At 34.8% G+C, this 21,794-nt stretch overlaps 1 protein-coding gene across 1 annotated transcript in view; it reads right to left on the bottom strand.

Moving 5' to 3' along the window:
• The window catches only part of LOC149791713 (myc box-dependent-interacting protein 1-like), a 124,221-nt gene that overhangs the window by 68,775 nt on the left and 33,652 nt on the right, over positions 1-21,794 (bottom strand). The window lies entirely within an intron of this gene.

The raw sequence follows: 21,794 nt of genomic DNA, 5'->3' as shown, positions 1-21,794 counted from the left end.
CTGCCAATATGGCATGTGAGAAAGTCTGCTAAAAGCTTGTCGTGGGTCGGTGGTTCTTTTGGGGGTTTTCCCAGGTTCTTCCTCCACCATTTATACTGGCCATCATGTACAGCCTATCTTGTGCTGAAAGTGGGCGTTAAACTCTATAACAACAATCACATATACATACTTATATAGTCAAATCAAACTGCAAACAAAGATCCTGATCTGCCATAACATAATTATTCTGCAGATCAGGGTCTATGCTGCTTGTTCTGATTACTCTTATCAAACTGCACAGACCCAGATCTGTCATCACATAATGTGACAGCGGTTTGCAGCTGGACTCAACTTACAAGCATGTATGTAAGGTATATCATGCTTTGTACTGACATTGTTCCACTCAGCAAAGCAGTAGTGGTGGTGACAATGGTCATTGATGGTGGTAGTGGTGGAGGATGCTTGCTTTACTCTGAATGGTTTATCAGCCATACCTTGCTGATGAAATGGAATCTAAGTACGTTTCCCATCGAAACATTAAGGCTGCTGATCCAAGTGTGAAGTTGTTATTCATGAGCATTTTTTCATATAAACAGTAAAGTGAAAGTCAACTGCAATCAACAGAATAATTATAAATAAGAAAACAAAGTATAGGCAAATTTTAATTAAATTTGATGAAGCAAAACTGTCATGAAAATGAAAAAGGTAATAGATGGAGCGATGCACAGTCAAGCTGAAGCATGATGAATGTCTTAACAATGGTTCCAGGACAAACACAGTTACACATTTTTTAAAAACCACACACTAACCCCCAAACGATAATACACCATAAGTTATAGCATCTGATCTACAAGCAGCCTGTTATATTTCAAATACATTTAAACAGCGATGGTTAAATAAAATTTCACACCACCTTAATACTAATGGATAATTCTTCAGAACAGTGGAGCACTATGTTTAATCTGAAACGTTCAAAAATGTAAATACCTTTATATATAAGCTATTATTGATATTCCATACAAATAAGACAAAGCTATTGTCACAACAGTGCTATAACACAACAAATTTAATAAGAAATGTTGTGTGCAATGCATATCAAATACTGAAGTATCTACGCTGACAAAGTCACAAGTCAAATTAACACTGCTTGTAATGCAATCAACATTGGACTTTCTTGGAGGGTCCGGTTGATGCCCAGCAACCATCTGCGTTCAGTGAATGACAGTTCTTTCTGTACAATGGACAAAAATGTATCATATACTGAAATGGCAACAGCCTATAACTATGCCAGCCCTCAACTGCATTAATGCTCAATCAAACATGTTCCACAATGCAATATCAAAAATCACTTTTTGTCATCCATGACTCTGTTGTCCACCAATGTATGTCTCTTCAGAATATTCCATGATTGGCTGTGTGATATTATCAGAAGCGTGATATTCTCAGCAAGTAACTGCATACAAGACAACAGACATACACCACAATTAAAGACAAGACCAACCACCTATTATGGTGTACAGTCCATAGTATACTCTGGAAATGGAGGGAATACCTTGGGAAAAAATGGAAACCCTGGAAAATAGTGCAAAAATGATTTTTTTTCTCCAGAATTTATCCTGGAAACCCTAGAAATTTTCCCTGGAAAAGTATGGACAGTTTGGATCTGGAATTATTTTGACATGGAAAACCCTCAAAAAGAATTGTCAATTTTCAAGATTGGCACTTCATATTATTATTCATTTCTTCCACTTAATTGATTAGTTACCATAGTAGAAAAATCTCACCAATTCTTATAAATTCCTAAGCTGCAGATGAGGGAGGACCTTGTTAACAACATATGAAACAGCGTAGATGGTGTAAGTTCATATGAGCCGTTTGCAAATCTTGTGAGACAAGGAAAAACTAACCAAATTTTCACATGTGCAGATTTTGGACTATGATTTGAATTTAACACGTTAATTTTTCAAAACTGGATCTTCTCAAGTGTGTGTTTCACATGGGCAATTTGGACTTGTATATTCTCTGTGAATGTTGGATATCTGGCATGACATCCAGACTGTGAAGTGTCAAATTTTAAATTGCAGTGAACTTTAAAGTAGATCGCATTGAGCATTAAAATTTTATCGCATTTAAGCCAGAAAAGTCTTTGTGACGGGTCACTTTGACCTTTCTTCATTCACCTCCCCCCCATGTCAGTGTAAACTTCAATCGGGCAGCATTCCAAATGAGTGAAATTAACTAGGGTATCTTAACACAGTCCTTAGAAAGTAAACATTTGAGCTACCAACCCTAGCTGCTTCGTAGGAACCTATGTCCACCCATCATTTTTCAAAGGGAACTTGATACGCACTGTCGTTCACAGATTGTGAGCTGTCTAAACCTGATGAAAGGAATTATTTATTTGGGAAAAATTAGGGACTACTGCCTATGATTGAGCAGAATGAATTAAGGCGTACACTTTAGTGCAATCAGACTTTAAAGTGACGACCTTAGTCAAATTCTTCAGCCTGAAAATTTCCTGGAAGAGGAAATGTAGTCAACTCCATGGAAAGCCTAAAGAGAATAGTGCTTTCCTCATTAAATAAGAAAGGGACCAGATGGCCATCTTGGAAAAAGAAAGACAGGGTTTAGTGCTAGGATGCACAAGTTCTGAAAGAGAACAGCAATAAGGAACAGCTTTCTGAAAGAGAGATGGGACAGTCTAAAGACAGAAGTCCGAGGAAAGGACAAGGTCAGAATAAAAGGACCAGGAAGTCCATGATGTGGCAAATCATAGAGCTCATGAAGGATGAACTAGGAGGCATTGATATACGGTCAAAAGGAAGGAAGGTGATGCAGATCAATCATGGGCATTGTGCTCTTTTCACCTCTCATTATGATGATAAAATAAATCCAAATTGGACACTCCTGTTACATTCTAATGACATAATCTAACTTGAATTGGAATTGCCATTATTAATTTGTTCTGCTCAAATTTATTTTCTTGTCAAAGGGGGCTCGTATCGCTTTATTTCTTCTCAGTATTCTCACTCAGTTCTCTGTTGAAATTCTATTCTTCTTCCACTCCTGCCAGGCTATAATATCAAGGGAGGTCATCCTCTGGATAACACAGAAAAAACCCAATTAACCACCCCTCTTTCTAAGTGGGCGATGTTACACAGACTTTAATGTCAAACAGACATTTGGCTGGAACACAATATTACTCAAAGACAAGATTCTATTGTCAAGTCCACCATCTGTACAGTATTCAATGTATCTTAAACAAATGTATCAAAAACATTCAATTTTAAACAATTTAAAGTAGCAAATGTGCAAAACATAATTTTAACAGTGACATCAATTCAATTAATGATTTTTATTTTCACTTATTCATTTTGCTATATTTAATATTAAAAGATTTATACATTTTTGAATGTGGTAAATAGTAAAATGTTTGATGATAATAATAATAATAATAATAATAATAATAATAATAATAATAATAATAATAAAGAACTCCTTTATTTATAGATTTGTCAATAAATCTGATTTTATTTCTTGTATCAAAAATTTCCTTACATTATCAATGCATAAATAATAAGTATTTTTAACCCCCCCCCCAAAAAAAAGCTGGGGGGGGGAGATCAATAATTATTTTTAAAACATCCATTCTTTTAAATCTTTTGCTCTTAGCATCAGGGTATGTTATACCTGTCCTTATTATTATTACTGTAAGTGTTGTTGTGAATAATGTGAAATAGTATCATTATGATTATGGTGATTATTATTGTCATTATTGTTATTATTATTGTCATTATTATTATTATTATTATTATTATTATTATTATTATTATTATTATTATTATCTGCTGCCAAATGAAAAAATAATTATATTCACACTAAATATAAATTTTAAAATGTTAAAATGTTTGTTTTATTTTATACATTCTGCCAGCATTCTATAAAGAATTAAGCTGTGCGAATTTTGCCTTTTAAGAAAAGAAATAAAATAATACAAGATGAAATGTGGTTTGCCATGTCAGAGGTCTAGTTTTGTATCGAAACCTTAATTGCTCTTATTTCCCTTGTTGACAGTTCTGGAGACAGGTTTACAAACCTCCAAATATGCACACAGTATTCAAAGGCAAAACTACCACAAGAGCCTTGTTTTGAAAACAGCTCCATTTTTAATGTTGACCATCACAATTTCGCTTATTAATTTGGGAAATTTTATTGCAAGCAGTACCAATACATGTGTAGCAACAGATCCTAGAACCCAAGAAATAATTTAAAATTACAGAGTAATTATGCTGGTGAGGAAATTCAAGACTGTGCTGCATTTTAATGGTTTATGCAACTGTAGTTAGGGGGCTGATGTAGGGCCTCATTTTCAAACAGGCTCCATTTTTAAGAGAACTGGGGCATCAAAACTTTGTTCATTAATTCGCCAAATGTTATTGCAATCAATACCAATACATGTGCAGCAAATGATCACAGAATCTCAGAAATAATTTATAATCAAGTTGGTGAATACAATAAAGACTACTGCATTTGCTGCATGTTGTACTGGTGCTGCACATCTTTCCTTTATGATTTAATATGTCAAATGAGATGTAATGATATATAATCCAATGCTTCATATAATCATTGTGACAATAAGTTTGCAGATCATTCTTTATTGCTGTGCCTGCCAGTTATCAACAACAGGTTGACAAAATTAACAAATTGCAAACAAGCTTGTTAATCTAATTTCCATTTTTCTTTGGGACTTTTTTCTTCTCACGTATCAAATTCAATAACTGTTCAGAGGTCACTGAATCAATTTTTTAATTTTTAAAGAAGATGGCAGTCTTTCTATTTCAAAGGTCTCAAATTATTAAATAAGTAATTTCATTAGGATTTTTTTTGTGTTTAAAGATTATTAGGTAATAATCATTTGACATTTGTCATAGCCTTTTCAAAATGGATGGTAAAACTAAAATTTTGGATCTCTTTAAAGGATGGTCATGAATAACACTCAGAGATGTTTCTAAGACTTGTGATTTTCAAGTCTGAACTAAATAATTAAATGTTTTTGTCGAACAACTAAATAGTCATATATTTGGTTCAGGATGCATAGTACATGCTGCTGTAATCTATTTCAGTGGATGGTACCAAAATCATACAAAAAGCAGGGCAGGATGCAGGATTTTATTGAGACGCTTTCTTTAGAAGAAGTCGTTCAGTGTAATTCAAATGGCTAATATTCTTGTTTTTCACCTAATAGTGTATGATTTTAACGGATGAGATGGGGAGCCTGTCAGGATGTCAGCCAGATAAAAATTATTTTATTGGGAATTCTCTTGTCATGAAAATTTTTCATGAAAAATATTTTCTATGGAAATCTCATTTGCATGAAACATTTTCTGGGTTTTCCAACCAAATATTTTTGTTTGTCCAGACCAATATTCCAGGAATTTTAGTGCCAATATTCCAAGGTTTTCTGTGGTTTTCCAGCCTACCCTGAATGGAGCCTGGAATATATTAGTCCAAATACTCCATGATTTTCCATGCTAGAATTTTCTAGGGCTTCCATGACAATATTCCAGAGTTTTCCATGGTTTTCCAGCCTACCCTGGACAAAGCCTGGAATATTAGTCCAAATACTCTAGGGTTTTCCGTGCTAAAATTGAAACCAGGTTTTCCAAAGCAATATTACATGCTTTTCCTTTTCTTTTTTATCAGGGTTTTCCAGCCTACCCTGGAAAGAGCCTGCAATATATTGGTCCAAATACTCCATGCTAGAATTTTGCAGGGTTTTACATGCCAATATTCCAAGGTTTTCTATGGTTTTCCAAACTACCCTGGATAGAGCCTGGAATATTAGTTCAAATACTCCAAGGTTTTCTATGCAAGAATTGTCGCAGGTTTTCTATACCCATATTAGACAAAGACACAGTGATCACATTTAAGAGGGCTCTCAAAACTCACTTATTTCGACTGCAAGAACAAACTTAAAGACCTAACAATGTTTCCTACCTTAAATATTCTCAGCATGTTTTTTTAATGTTTCCTAATTTCATGGTGTTTGTTTTTGTAATCATATCATTATATGTTTTTTATCTTATAGGTGTTGTCTAATGTTGTAAAACGCTTAGAGCTTCTAAAGATTAGGCACTATACAAAGTCCTCATTATTATTATTATTATTATTACATCCTTTTCCTTGTCTTTTTCCCTGGGTTTTCCAGCCTACTCTAAAAGGAGTCTGCAATATATTATCCCAAATACTCCATGATTTTCCATGCAAGAATTTTCCATAGTTCTTCCTGGAATACCATGAAAAATCTACAGCCAGAATAACTAGATAGGTGAACATATCGACAGACAGATCAATGGGTGTATAGAACTTAATATGTGAAGACAATGATACAGATGTACAAGCTAATATTGGCAAAATTACTTGGGAATAAAAAGGCTGCAAAAAGACAGTAAGTGAGTGTGCATGTATGACTTGGATTTTTAATGTAGCTTTAAAAAAATTTCAGTCATATTGCTACGATGTCTGCAGTGTGGCAGTTTACAGTGTTGTCTTGCACTGGGGCATCATGCCGCAGACATGTTGCATGATGTCCCACCCAGTCACATTATCCTGACACCAAGTCGATCAGTCCTAACACTAACCTCTTAATGCTGAGCGCCAAGCGAGGCAGCTGTTAGTACCATTTTTGTAAGTCTTTGGCATGACTCGGACGGGGATCATACCCACGACCTCCCACATCCAAGGTAGATGCTCTAGCTACTACACAGACAGACAGATGTCCTTGCATATTTTCGTAAGATACAAAAACATATCTACCATACAAAGGCATACAGAGGGATTAAAATTATGCAAGATAATATGTCTGGGGAAAAGAAAAAAATACACAAGATCTTTTACCAATTTGTACATTATGCTAATGTCAACCTAAACCTTTATTAAGTACCATATATACTCTTGAGTCATATCCATCTGCATTGACCCAGATCCTCTGCTGCATAATAAGGTGGTACATCTGGGTCTATTTAGTTTGTTAGGAGTAAATCAGTAGAAGACACATACACAGACCCTGATCAAATGGTGTGTTTTGCGAAAGCTGATCAGTACCTGTGTTGTTGGCGTTTGACTGGACTTACAAAACAGTACATATGGTACCAGGTCCTTCACCTTCACATCATAGCTTTTATGTGAAGGTATACAGGTATCCAGTAATCCCTTAGGCTGACTCTGTATGTGTTTATGCTTGCACACGGTCAATATTTATCAGAGAGTAATTTGTCCACACTGACAAGATAGAGGATGGGGATGCCACTGTATACACACCTAGCTATGACAGATAGTAGCTATGAAACACTGAGATGCCTCAAGGCAAAGAAAAGCCCTCTTAAAACAAGGATGGCTAAAGGGTGATAAATGTCAGGGTGTGCTTTTTTTTTTTTAACAAGTCAACATGTAAACAACAAGGTGATATTTGTGTGAATGCTTTCAGTATGGCTCACTAATTGTTAAGAACATGTGTATAAATTTATAATTACTATTGCTAATGGTATCTTTCTAGTACCATTACTATATGTTATCTTTTAAGTATTTTAAAAACAAAATTAATAGGTTCTCCAATTAATGTGTTGTCTACATAGCAATGTTTTGCTGGCATACAATTTGATTAAAATCAGATCTCAACTGTCCTAGGCGAAGATCTAACTGCATCCACTTTGGGTCATGTTTTGCTGACCTGTTATTACCATAATTACCATTTTATCTGCCAATCAACTAAAATCTTATATCTTCACGTATAGGAGGCAGCAGTGTGGCTGAATACCAAATTTGATTTACGTTCAGATTTCTGAAAGCTGTATCTGCATTGGCTAATGCAGAACATGAATATAAGTCAGTAGATGAAATACAGTTGCCTATTTTCAGTGGCAGATCATTTATGAAAATGAGAAAAAGGAGAGGGCCTAGGATTGATCCCTGTGGTACTCCACATGTAATTAGTTCTTCTTTAGAAAAACCAGCCACATTTATTTTGACACACTGTTTTCTCATTGTAAGATATGATCTAAACCAATCAATCATTGAACTGTCACACTGATAAGTGCTCAATTTGTTGATAAGAATATATGATCAAGAAGATCAAAAGCTTTTCCAACTCAACTTGTATGGATCCTGCTATCATGAAGACCAAGGCTGTCTCAATGGAGTGGTTTTCTCTGAAACCTGATTGGTTTTTATGAGTTAAGTTATAGTGCAATAAGTGTATCAAAAGATTGTCATGAACATGTTTTTCAAGTAGTTTGGACAGAGTTGGTCGATAGACATGGGTCTGTACTTACTGACATCTTTGCTGCCAGTCTTGTGAATGGGGGGAAATTGCCAATTTCCATGTATGGTAAAACACTGGGGTGGATATGCTTTGATTACATATGCAAGCTTGGCTATTCGATATTATATCTACAGCAACCCTCAGGAGACATGGTCCAGTATTTCCTTGAACTGTTGATTTCCTTGTTGCAATAGTTAGCAAAAATTTCAAAACCATTTCTTTTGGTACTGCAGAGATAGAACATTTTGTGTTGGGTGGAGAAATTTCTTAGTTCATTGTAAGTAGAGCTTAAAATGGGTTCCTTAATTCTGGAGGCTATACTGACAAAACAATTTGTTCAATGTATTTTCTACTTCAAGAGCCTCATCAATAATCTGGCCTTCCTGACTTACAATGTTGTTGGATTTAGATGACCTTGTAGAAAGCTTACCTGCTCCTGGTCTGTTAAACACTTTCCACATGGAATTCTAATTGCAAATATTTTCTAAAGGTGACTGTCAGTACTTATTCCTTGCCTGATTGATCATTCTTTCTCCATGTTTTCTAATGTGTTTATTGACCAACGAATTTGAAATAACCATGGCAACATCACCATAATGCTTGCATCATTCCCCTTAAATATATAGAATCATGGTGGTAAAAAAAGATTTCACCAGTTTTTCATATCAACCTTATTATAAGCATATTAAATGACAGATGACAGTGCTCCTTCAACATGCGTCTAGATTTAATTCTAGATTTGCATACTTCAGCTATGAGTGTCATTTCCTCAAAAAGATTTTTTTAGATACTTCAAGTGCAGTCACGTTAAGTTTTTAAGTCCTGTTGGGCAATTTTGTCCAGCCCAATCTTAAAATTTTTATTTACTCCACTATGATGATAAGACAACATATTTACCTCTCTTTCACGATTATATCTATGAAAGCTTAAAGTGTAATAAATCACGTGTTACAAAGTTATACATCCGAATGGCTGTCCAAAATTGGAGAGAAGGGGAAATAATTCAATATCTACTGATAAAGATCTACACTATTTAGAACATTATCTGCTCAAAATATGATAGGTTATTACAAAAATGAGAGCAATTCTCTGATTTCAATTACATTATGGTATAAAAATTTACAAGAAACTGTAAACAGTTCTTTATGATAAAAGTGCACTTGAAACATCTGTATTTGAAAGTTCCCTAATAAACATTTATTGATAGATTCATGAAGAAAATAAAAATATGCCCATACAAAAAAAGGACATCTCTGCCAAAATGGTCTATATTTATAAATCTTGGTATAATAAGCAAAATTAATGTTCCGATTCAAACAGCTTCCATAACATATTCAAATTTTGTCGGATCATCTTGAAAACTGAACTTGACATAGCTTGATACCAAGTCTGCTTTCAAACCAAAAAGTTCAGCAAAGTTTATATTTGGCAAGAACAAAGTTCCTGATGGAAGTTATAAAAAAAATGGAAGTTATAAAGAAAGAGTATCTATCTTGCATGGTAACAACAGGCTGGGGCTCAGAGTGGCCGAGTGGTCAATGGTGTTTGTCCTTACAGATCACTTACATCTCAACTCTGTCCATGTAATTTTGAGTCTTGGGTTCAGCCAATGTGGGTATGTAAGAAAGGTTGCCAGTAGTTTTCCATGAGTCAGTGAATTTTCCCATAGTTTACACAGGTTCTTCCTCCATAAATATACAGCACTAGCTGCCTGGCATTAAACCCACAAACACTGACAATAGCTTGTTATAAAACAATTAGTAGCTGGGTGGCTAGTTGTTTCTTAATGGTACTCTCTGCATTTTATACGGCTTCCTCTTGACAAGGAAATGGGAGCTAGGTGCCTTTCCCAAGGACACACTAAGACAGCAGAAACTCAGTGGCATGTGTGGGTTTCAAACCTACAACCCTTGGATTATGAGTATCTCATTCTTCCAAGTTACCATGACTCCCTCTGTGTGTGAGAACCATCTAGAAATGATCATTATATTGTATGCTGCTTTATGTATCCATGGAACCTCTGGAACTCTGCGTCATTTATACACAGGCGTAAGTTATATGGACATGGTTGCTGTAGCAGGGTTGATTACACTAAAACTTGGTTTGATTTTATTTTTTAGCAAAAAAAAAAACGAAATCTATGAAACAATTAGAGATAAATGCATTTAATGCCAAATACTTTAGCATCTCACATGTTACCTAACAGCAAAGCTATGATTAAACAATAAAAAGTACAGGAACAAACATATATATATATATATATATATATATATATATATATATATATATATATATATATATATATATATATATATATATATATATATATATATATATATATATATATATATATATATATATATATATATATATAGATAGATAGATAGATAGGTATTCAGACCTGCCATAACCCAGCAGTTCTAGTTAAAAAAATAATTTAGTTCACAGGACCTTTAAAAGGGGCCTGTTTAATAAAGATGAGTGGTTATTATATGTGACCTTTAAAAATGTGCTGCTTTGCTGTACAGCAACCAATACAAGCATCTACCTGTATATCAATACCTGTAATTCAACACGCTAACTTCAATGTTTACTCTTTAGAGAACAAACTTGTTCACAAGTGAAGCTGATAAAAAGTTCACCCTACACCACTGAAAACTAACCTCTTTTGTACAAAACTATTAGTGTAACTAATTTTACAGGTATGTTTGAGAATTCCAGATTATCTGGCTTAATGAAATTTACCCTTTTGTCAAAGTGAAATATGAGATATCAAGAACGGTCACTTCTATATATTTTGATGACAATGCCATTTCCTGCCAGAGTATAATTACAGTGTACATTCATGTTTATCTGGGTTTCTGTTTGAGTTTTTTTTAAATGTAAGGTCATGCACTGTAACCCAAGACCGTTCAAATACAGCCAGTGTATTAACTTGATTAACAGTGTAGTTTAACAACAATTGCACGATCATGTTAATGAGACCATAGTGGTGTGATAAAACCTACAATGGAACTGTTTTGGTGAGATCAGTCTAAATTCACCCGAGTTTTCCTGAGATATGCAAATTCACTGCAAGTGTAGTTTAAAAATAACCTGAAAAGATGTCAAAGAAGCCTGAAAGGCTTCACAATTACCTGACATGGTACCAAAGAAGCCAAAATTTACAATTACCTGATATTGTGCCAAAGCCTGAAATGTTTAATAATTACCTGACATGGTACTAAGAAGAGTAAACAAGGTTTAATAATTACTGATCATAGTACCAAAGAAGCCTGAAATTGGTTTAATTACCCAACATGGTACCAAAGAAGCCAAAAAGATTTAACAATTACCTGACATAGTACCAAAGAAGCCAAAAAGGTTTAACAATTACCTGACATGGTAACAAAAAAGCCTGAAAGGTTTAGTAATTACATGACATTGTGCCAAAGAAGCCTGAAAGAGGTTTTACAATTACCTGACATGGTAATGAAGAAGCCAGAAAGGTTTAACAATTACCTGACATGGTACCAAAAGGAACCTGAAAGGTTTAACAAATACCAGTGCTAATACCAAAGACACCTAAATGAGGTTTCACAATTACCTGACAAAGTCTTTACAAAATGATGTCACTGATATGTTTAATTACTACCCGAAGACTGTACAAAATGATGTCATTGAGCTGTTTAGCAAGTACTATCCTAAGACTGTACAAAACAATGTCAGTGAGATACATTTATCATAATATCTTGTGGTTTGTACATATGAAGCCAGACGTGCCAACCCTAACAATGACCATCTCAGTAAGGCACTTTATTTTTATCCACAAATCTGACTGGTTTTCAGTAAGGTGTAACAAAATAGCATATACTGCTATTGTAAATTTGGAAAATGTGTACCATGGCCTCCCTCTTATACAGCCACACCTTCTGCATGAGGAAAGTGGCCATATATAAGAGGGGTGGCCTTTTCAGAGGGAGGTTATATTTGTGAGAAATATGTGTATGTAGTAAGAAAGTTACATTTAACTTAGAACGTTTAATATCTTCATTTAAATATAGCATTAATATTTAAAAAGTTCTTCTTGTCTTAAGAACATTCTTATTTGAAGATAACATAAATTAAAATTCTAATTCTTAAGCGCAAGATATGAGTGGAGTATTGTTGGCATGCGTATTCCAAAACCATTCAAAAATATTATTCAGACCTTGGTATATACATTGCCTAGCATTTATAATAATATACATGGTAGCCTGCATAACTGTTGCAGGAAAAACCTGAAACCACCACCAGCCCCAGGAAGCTACTGGCAAGCTTTCTCATATACCCACACTGGCAAAGCCTAAGACTCAAACCCACGTGGACAGAGGTGAGATAGCAATGACTGGTAAAGGCAAACACTTTAGAACACTCAGCCACCTGGGGCTATGGTTACAAAAGTACAAAACAAAACATTCCCATGTGTTAATAGCATCCAATAGGAACCCACCATTCTAAATTGCCAATTAGGAATGAAGTGTGATTATGATGCATTTGTTACATCTTTGTTGTTATGAGGTCATGAATGAGATCTACTTCTGTTACGCCTTTTTTACTTAACGACTGCCACTGTTTACCCAACTATGGCACATCCAGTGACAAAAACATACAACTGAGCTAATTTTCTGAGAGACAAGAAGACGACACAAATTAAATGATACAAACAATTAAACTTTGTGACAAAGGAAGGCTATAAACAAAGCCTTTGTAATGCACAGTACCAGTAATTAGGAATTTAGTCTGGGAAAGTAAACCCGAAAGTTCTAACAAAGAAAATGTTTCATCCAAGAATTTAATAAATAATCTTTACTGTAGAAACAAATACAACCTGGACTAGTCTCAGTCACTCAGTAACATTAAAAAATGCATACTTAACATCTAAATAATTACCAGTAAGACTCAGTCCCATATCATGATGTTTGTATTTTTCAGTGCTCACAAAATACCCCATCAAATTTTAAGAAATGCAATTGATACCATATTGGGAAGTAACATACTCAGTTTATTAAATTCTTGTTTCAAGCACTGTATCAAGCATGTAACAAGTAATCAGCTGAAAATACAGAAGTAACAGTGACATGGAAGTTTAGAGTGGCTGACTTCATCTCCTTGCAATGCATTCAAATACATGTGCCATTTCCCATCATTGAAAAAAGAGCTCAAGATAAATAAGGCAACTAATCAAGAAACAAATCAATAAATTATTTTTTTAAACCCAATAAGCAAACACAAACAATAGGACAAAAATGAAAAAGAATCCAATCCCTTCCACCACATTTGTGAGGATATAAAATGTGACCCGATTTTCCTCCTGGAAGAATATGAGCATATAATAGAAAAACGCTAAAAATCCATAAAGTAAGACCTTTCTTCATGAAGAAAGGATTACTCATCCTTACATGAAAAACAAACAAGTGAACCATAAACTTCAAATCAAGAAATTATCTCAGTTGTCAAAACAATGTGTTCAGTCAACTGCTGGAGAGCTATGGTTGTTTTGCTGTTCTTGCTTTGGGGTTTAATGCCATTTCTCGGAGCAACATTGGGCTATACAAGGCAGCCAGTAAAACTGGTGAAGGAAGTACCTGGGACAGCCCTGGTAAGAACCACTGCCCCATGGGACTCAGCTACTGGGAGGCTTTCTCACATACCCACATTGGCTGAGCCCAAGACTTGAGCCCACATAGTGACTGGTAAAGGTGAGTGCTTTCAACAACTCAGCCATCTGGTAACTCAGTTGTTGGAGCATAAGACTCAAAACATAATTTCAGGCTGTGACATGCCTAGACTAGCATGGGTCAGTTGTCTTGATGTTAGATTATGAGGGAGCACTGATAACTGCAATGGAATAGCACAGACCCTGACCTGCTGGCCCATTATGCCACTAAGGATCTGGATCGATGCATTTTGCTGCTGGATGGCTGCATCATATACAAGAAACTATGACTGAATAATAAATAACCTATAGAAGTACCTGATTGGGGGCCACTTGGGCCATAAAAGTGGCTCTGAAGTATCAGGTGTGATTCACAAGGTCAGTTAAGCTTTTAGTTTTATATTACACTATGACCTTATGGGTCAATTAAGTCTTCAATGAAAAATGACTACCTGTCTCTGTGGAACCATGAAACTAGTATATCAAAAGAAGGCTCATTAAGTTTATGGTGTAGCTCAATGAAAAGAGAAAAATTACTTTATTTCATGGATATTTAGTTCGCATGACAAGCAAAAGGTTGACCTGTAAATACTAGTTAATGTCTCTGGCAAAACCTTGTGAGTCAAGTTGTGGTAAAGCCTTCAGTCTTAATTCTGACCACCCATTTCATGCATAGTTTAGAGTCCTTTGAAAATGTGAAAAAATTCTATCCAGAACTACTATTTACAGCCACATATAAACCATCTTGTTTCTTCTCACCACCTCATTGCAAAAAACTGAACATAACTGTTGTTGGCAAGGTATAGCCAATAAGAAATGTGTTTACTGTTGAAATGGTTTTAAAATTAGAGTAGGCAGATCAATTTTTTTAAATTTTCAATTTTTTTTAAATTTTTTAAAATTGTTAGATATATATTCAATGTGTTTTTTGGGGGGTGCTTTTTTATGATGGGTGGAAACAAGTGCTAGGGTCAGCAATGAGAAACACGGATGGTCAGCCGACAGGAAACACCTTTTTTTCTCCCTAGTCATCTCAAATGATGTCACAGCCTGTTTGTGTGGAATGGAGATTTTAAAAAAATTCAGTGCAGATGCTTTCCATTTGATCCCAGAATACTGGCACTATTTTATGAACCAATATTTATAACATAACAACAGATGCAAAGAATAAAATAGTGGGGATGGATAAAATAACAAACCACTACACAATGAAAGTATTTAGAATGAAATTTTACATGTCTGGGTTGTTGCCCTTTACACCAGACAAAACCATACATGCCAACCCCAATAGAGGTATAAGCATAATTTTTGCTAATGTAAGTGGCAAAAGAGTATATTCTGAGCATAATATTATTATTAATAACATTAGTACCCCCTACAATGTTGAGGCTATTACTATTACTAACATTAGTACCCCCTACAATGTTGAGGCTATTACTATTACTAACATTAGTACCCCCTACAATGTTGAGGCTATTACTATTACTAACATTAGTACCCTACAATGTTGAGGCTGTTACTATTACTAACATTAGTACCCCCTACAATGCTGAGGCTATTACTATTACTAACATTAGTACCCCCTACAATGTTGAGGCTATTACTATTACTAACATTAGTACCCTACAATGTTGAGGCTGTTACTATTACTAACATTAGTACCCCCTACAATGTTGAGGCTATTACTATTACTAACATTAGTACCCCCTACAATGTTGAGGCTATTACTATTACTAACATTAGTACCCTACAATGTTGAGGCTGTTACTATTACTAACATTAGTACCCCCTACAATGTTGAGGCTATTACTATTACTAACATTAGTACCCCCTACAATGTTGAGGCTATTACTATTACTAACATTAGTACCCTACAATGTTGAGGCTGTTACTATTACTAACATTAGTACCCCCTACAATGTTGAGGCTATTACTATTACTAAAAAAGCATAATGTTTATGCCAAAGGCATAAGGTTGGCATTTATGCATTCCTAAAGAGTATTGGTATTCAATTTGATCTCCACACTTAGCATTGGAGACCCTATGTTAGTCTCCATATGACAGTCTTCCTCATCCTCATTACTCAATGTCCTACAAGACAGATGAAAGGAATTAAATTATTCTGGTGGTTCATTTTTCCATGAGGCAATTAAACTAGGATATCATTTTTGGCTCCCTATCTAAGGTCAAAAGGTCAAATGCCTTTAAATTTCAATTACTGTGTTGTTTTAAAATATTCTTGACAAAACTATAGAACTGTATATATGCAGTCGTAATATATATGTTGGGTTCATTCCTTGTGTCAGTGACCCTTATTTTTCATCTTTGATACAAAAAATGTTCCCTCCATGACATCCATAGAGTGCATTCAAATACAGAGTGAATCAAGTGCATCCGTAGATTACTATAGTGTGCTCACTGCCAATTAATCATAAGACAATCAATTTAATTGGCTGACAGAAACATCTTACTGACAACGATGAGCTTCTGCACATGGTTGATGATCATTAAGAGAAAATTCAAGATTACATTTTCTGCAAAAGCATTTCTGCATTTATCTGCCAAGTCATGTATAAGGAGTAAAACATAAGATAAATTCAAAATTGGTTACTTCTGCAAAGAGGAATGAATGCAAATCCCAGTATGGAAGGCTCACAAATGGGCAGACTATTAATTATCACTAGCACTGTTTTGTGGATTTAGTAACTTCTCCAATATTCCCATTTCCATTACTGTATACTTTGATTCATTGTTCAATCTATCACTCATTCAAGGCAAAGCTAATATTTATTGCAGAAATAAATAAAATTCATGAAGTGAATGCCTGAAATAATAAGTGTTTCAGTTTCTTGTGTGTGCATGAGTGTGTTTGAGATTTGGATTTTTAACATAGCTTTAACAATTTTAGTCATTGTGGCAGTTTATAGTCAAGTCTAGCAATGGGGCATCATCATTGTACCATCATGTCCCACGCAGTCACATTATCCTGACACCAAGCTGACCAGTCCTAACAGTGTGAGTGAGGTAGCTGGAGATAGCATTTTTAGAAATCCTTGGTATGACTTGGCCAGGGTTTCGATCCTGCAACCTTCCTCATATGAGGCAGACTCTCTAACCGCTAAGGCAATCATAGCAGTCTTCAAGTTTTGAATAAATAAGGAACAGGCAAGTATATTTTAGACCCCCATTTTTATTAAATGACCTAATTTTTGACCTAGATGGAATCGCTGGGCCACATTACTTTTTCCATTTCTGGAATGAATACTACATATCTCTTAAATTTTGAGTCACAACCTCTTGTCAAGGTTCTGGGGGTGGGGATGGCAGAGGAGCATGACAGGGTACTTATTAGAGTAGGTGTGAAAACAAGTGCTTACAAGAAAATAGACATGTACATAAAAAAGCACACTCAACCCCTCCAGTAGAGAGCTCTCCAGCATGTTATAGTACAAGTAAATACAACAGCGACTGATGGGACACAGCAACTTTCACCAAGACCCATCAACCATATCAGAAACAAGTTCCTTCCTCAATAACACAGCAAATAATTTTTTACATTTTCCTACAAGAAGGTTGTGCAGAACATGAATTATTATGTAGAAATAACTGAGTTTTACTTTGGTTAATTATGACTTTAACCCTTAGTTGTCATTCCCAAAATTGTAGCTTATTTCCTTTGCAATTCAGTAAGTCATTCTCAAGTTTAGTGTCCTAAGATGGTGCACAATTAAGATTGTTTTTAAAAAGCTTTTCCTGTGTCACTGTGACCTTGACTGAAGACCTTCTGATGATACAACTGATAGGCATTTGCTTTACCAAAGTCCAAGATTTGGTGATGCTATATGTTTTATAACTACAGTTATTGTGCAAAAACATTTCCTTCTCTGAGTCAGTGACCATGACTTTGACCTTTTACAAAAGGTTCCACATATGCATGACCTCAACAAATTTGGTCAAGCTAAATAGTCAAGGTCATAAGTTATTTACTCAAATTTTATTGATGTCATGCATATGAAACCAAAAATCAAGGGACTGATGCATAAATAGATGTACAGACATACAGACATCATAGCATGATATGTTTCACCTTAGGCAGGAATATACAAAATTTATTCGTCACCACTTTCTCTATCACAGGTCTGAGATGGCATGTATCTATACATAAATGGTAACCCAATTTTCATTGCTACAATGAATGCTCCAGTGGGCAAAGTGGAATGTAGACATTGTAGTGAAATGACTAAATTATTCAAGCTATGTTAAAAATTCAAAACACACACACACACACATTGCTACAATACTAATAATGTGTTCTTGTCTTCCTCAAAGACAGGACCTAAGCTTCCTCTTAAGATGGAAAAATGCAAGAGACTCTGACAAAAACTGGAAATGCAACATGTCTCCTGTAATGAGCTTCCAAGTCCACAAATAATAAAACAAATACAGTGGTTGTTCCCAGGTGCGCATCACACATATATGGTTCTGACAAGATGAAAACCACTTAACAAGCTCAAGTTGACAAAAGACAAAAGATAATACCTGTAAAGGATACACAACTGACACTTGGGAAAAATTCCAGGTAAATTCTCAGGTAAATATATCTCCTTATGAATTCAACTGCCATCAAGTGTCTATTTTGAGCTACAAGACATGAGTGGTTTATGTTCTTAGAGAGGACAGCGTAATACATGCAATGAAGCTTGCTTTCCCACCACAAAACAGAAGTCAAATGTTAAATGGTGGAGTACATGTAATTGTTGAACATAAAAATCGAAATAAAGTTACAGTATTGCAATTTTAAAAGTTCAAAACTACATTTCTTATTCCAGATATGGAAAAAATGGGGCCAAACGGCTGTTACCAGCTTGAAAAGTGTGATGATTTAAAGAAAATAAAGTTTATCAAATAGCTATACTGTTTCTTGTTCATTGACAAAATTTAAACACATATGATAATCACAAGCAATCACATCATGGATTTATTCATTTCTGCAATAAATATTCAATTATCCAGCAGTGTTAAGCTTAGAAACAGTCTATGTAGAATCAGACTAAAGCAGTTTTTACAACAACCTGTAGCTTTAGTCTCACTTAACAATGACTGATTCAAAGTATATGGTGCAAGAAAAGCTAATATTTACTGCAATAAATCCATGATCTAAGCATCTGTCTCCTTGATCAGCCTCCCCCTCATGAACCTTCCATTATGGTATTTAAATTATACGTGCTTGTGGATCTGTTCTTCTTTAAAAAATTAAATTAGACACTGGAGTCAATAAATTTTCCCTCTTATAGAAAAACCACTGCAACCATATCTAGTGCTGGTGTGGAAGCTGACATTGAGGTTGGGCTTACTGCTGTAGCTCAAGGTATTTCTAAAAGTTCCACCAATGATAAATGATTTTTATTTCTCAGTATTATAATGTCAATAAAGTATGATATGTGATTTTAAAAAAAAGTACATTCTTGTGTTATCAACATTAAATAAAAATTTAAATTAAAACATGAACCTTCCATTTCTTACATCTAGTAATTTCCTCTGATGGGGGGGACTGTGTCTTTCATGTGAAAACAACTCCATAATAGGGCAATCTATGCCAAGTTTCTTGAAATAGACTCTTTTTTTCCCCCAATGTCTGCATTTTTTCAAAATAACTGACCAAACTGAGGAAATCAAAATTTAATTTCCTGTGAATAAAATATACTTAACAAAATAAGGAAATGAATTTTTCAGATAACAAAGAAAATAATAAATCTGATCTGTGAGAAAAAAAACACATTTATTCACAACCTAGTGACATTTTTAAGACAGACTACTGGCTAGATGTCAACCTTAAATATACATAATAATACTATCCAGAAAAGAAAATGTTTTCTGACTTCATACATTAAATTGATATGTTGTTTCATATTGTGTTAGAGTTACCATAACAAACTAACCATAGTTGCAAAAAATATGTCCTGCAAAAGTGCCTCTCATGAGAAAAGTAATACTGTTTGAATTCTAAATATTATACTTTAATTTAACCAAGAATAAAAAAAACGAAGATACAATTTCTAAGATCTACTTTTAAGAAATACTGAATATTTATGGTACAGGTACGGAAATTACGACATCTGGTCTACTGCAATGCAGTATTGGGTACAGCTTTGGAACAACAAGTTACCAGTTGCAACATATTTAATATTTCACAAAGAGATTGTGACACATATAGGCAGCTACAGTGCCTGACATATATAGGCAGCTACAGATCAACCAATAATAAAATCATACAGGTTATATATGTGCATTTACTCATCTTAAATTAAATATGAATTCTTGTTGAAAAATATAATAATAATTTTCTTTAACTTTAGTCTATTTCATCCTGATTACTGAATGCACTGCACCTTAAAACAGTCATCAGGAAACTTGAATCCAGACAAAAATTATCTATCGTTATGAATTTTTACAATGGTGGCCAGGTACTAACTGGGTCAAGAAAAGAGCATATTAAGTCTGATCATCACAAATATAGGTTAGTACAGATTTGTTTATCAACATGCATAGTTTTCACTGTAACCTCTGAGCTTATGACATTCAATTCATGACTAACTGTAGGATTGGAACCAGCACCCTTGGTTGTTAGTCTGGCACAAAAACCACAGAGACACCGCAGCACCCTTTCAGAAGGAAAAGCAATAACAAATTTTCTAAGACCAGTAAAGCATACAAGTATATAAATTTACTTCTTTAATGTTGGACCAGGCCATCTAATTATCAAACAGAGTGTAGCCAGCCTCTGGACAGATGCTTTCTGAGGATGAAGGACACCGTCTTTTTTTTCGAGTAAAGCTAAAAAAATCCCTCAAGAAATGGTTCCTTAATGTATCACTTTTAGTTATTTTGTTCCTTCAGACTCAAAGATTTTCCTCAGACAAAATGGATTTCAATATATGTCCTAATGTGGTTATATATATATATATATATATATATATATATATATATATATATATATATATATGTAAAGTGTCAAATTTTGAACAGTATTGAACCTTAAAGTTGAATGCATTGAGCATTAAAATTTTATCACATTTAAGCCAGAAAAGTCTTTGCGATGGGTCATTTCGACCTTTCTTCTTTCCTCCCCCCCCCCACATCAGTTAAACCTGAAAAGCTAACTTCTATGACTCATTGAAATTTGACCAAGGCATTGCAACACTGTCCTGAGAAAATACACATCTGAGCTACCAACCATAACCACTTGATAGGAACCCATGTCAAATTATCATTTTCAAAAGGGAAATTAATATGCAACGTAGTTCAGAGATTCTAGGCTATCCAAAATCTGACAAAAGAAATGATTATCTTGGGAAAATTTAGGAACTGCTGCATACAATTGATCAGAGCAAATTAAGGCATAAGGAAGTAATGTGAATTTAAAGTGACGACCAAGGTCCAAATTCTTTAGTCTTAAATTTCCTGAGAGAGGAGAAAATTGGCTCCGAGGAAGCCTAAAAAGAATATTGCTTTCCTCAAACAAGAAAAGGGGACCAGGTGGCTGTCTTGTAAGAAAAGATAGGGTTTTGTGCTAGGATGCACAATTTTTGAACAAGAGCAGCATTAAGAAACAGCTTTTTGGGGAGAGACAGGAGAGTCCAAAGACGGAAGTCCGAAAAAAGAAGTGACGAGTTCAGAATAAAGGACTAGGAAGTCCAGAAAGGGATGAAGTATTCGGAAAAGGAAGACTCGAGGCAATAGGAAGACATTGACACACAGCTGAGGGAAGAAGGTGATCCAATCAGTCATGGACATTGCGCTCTTTTCACCACTTGTTA

This window comes from Sinohyriopsis cumingii, chromosome 9 (genome assembly GCF_028554795.1).
Source record: "Sinohyriopsis cumingii isolate HCF-2022 chromosome 9, ASM2855479v2, whole genome shotgun sequence".
NCBI lineage: Eukaryota > Metazoa > Mollusca > Bivalvia > Unionida > Unionidae > Sinohyriopsis > Sinohyriopsis cumingii.
The sequence above is the reverse complement of the archived record's forward strand: the minus strand, read 5'-3'. Positions and strand labels throughout refer to the sequence as shown.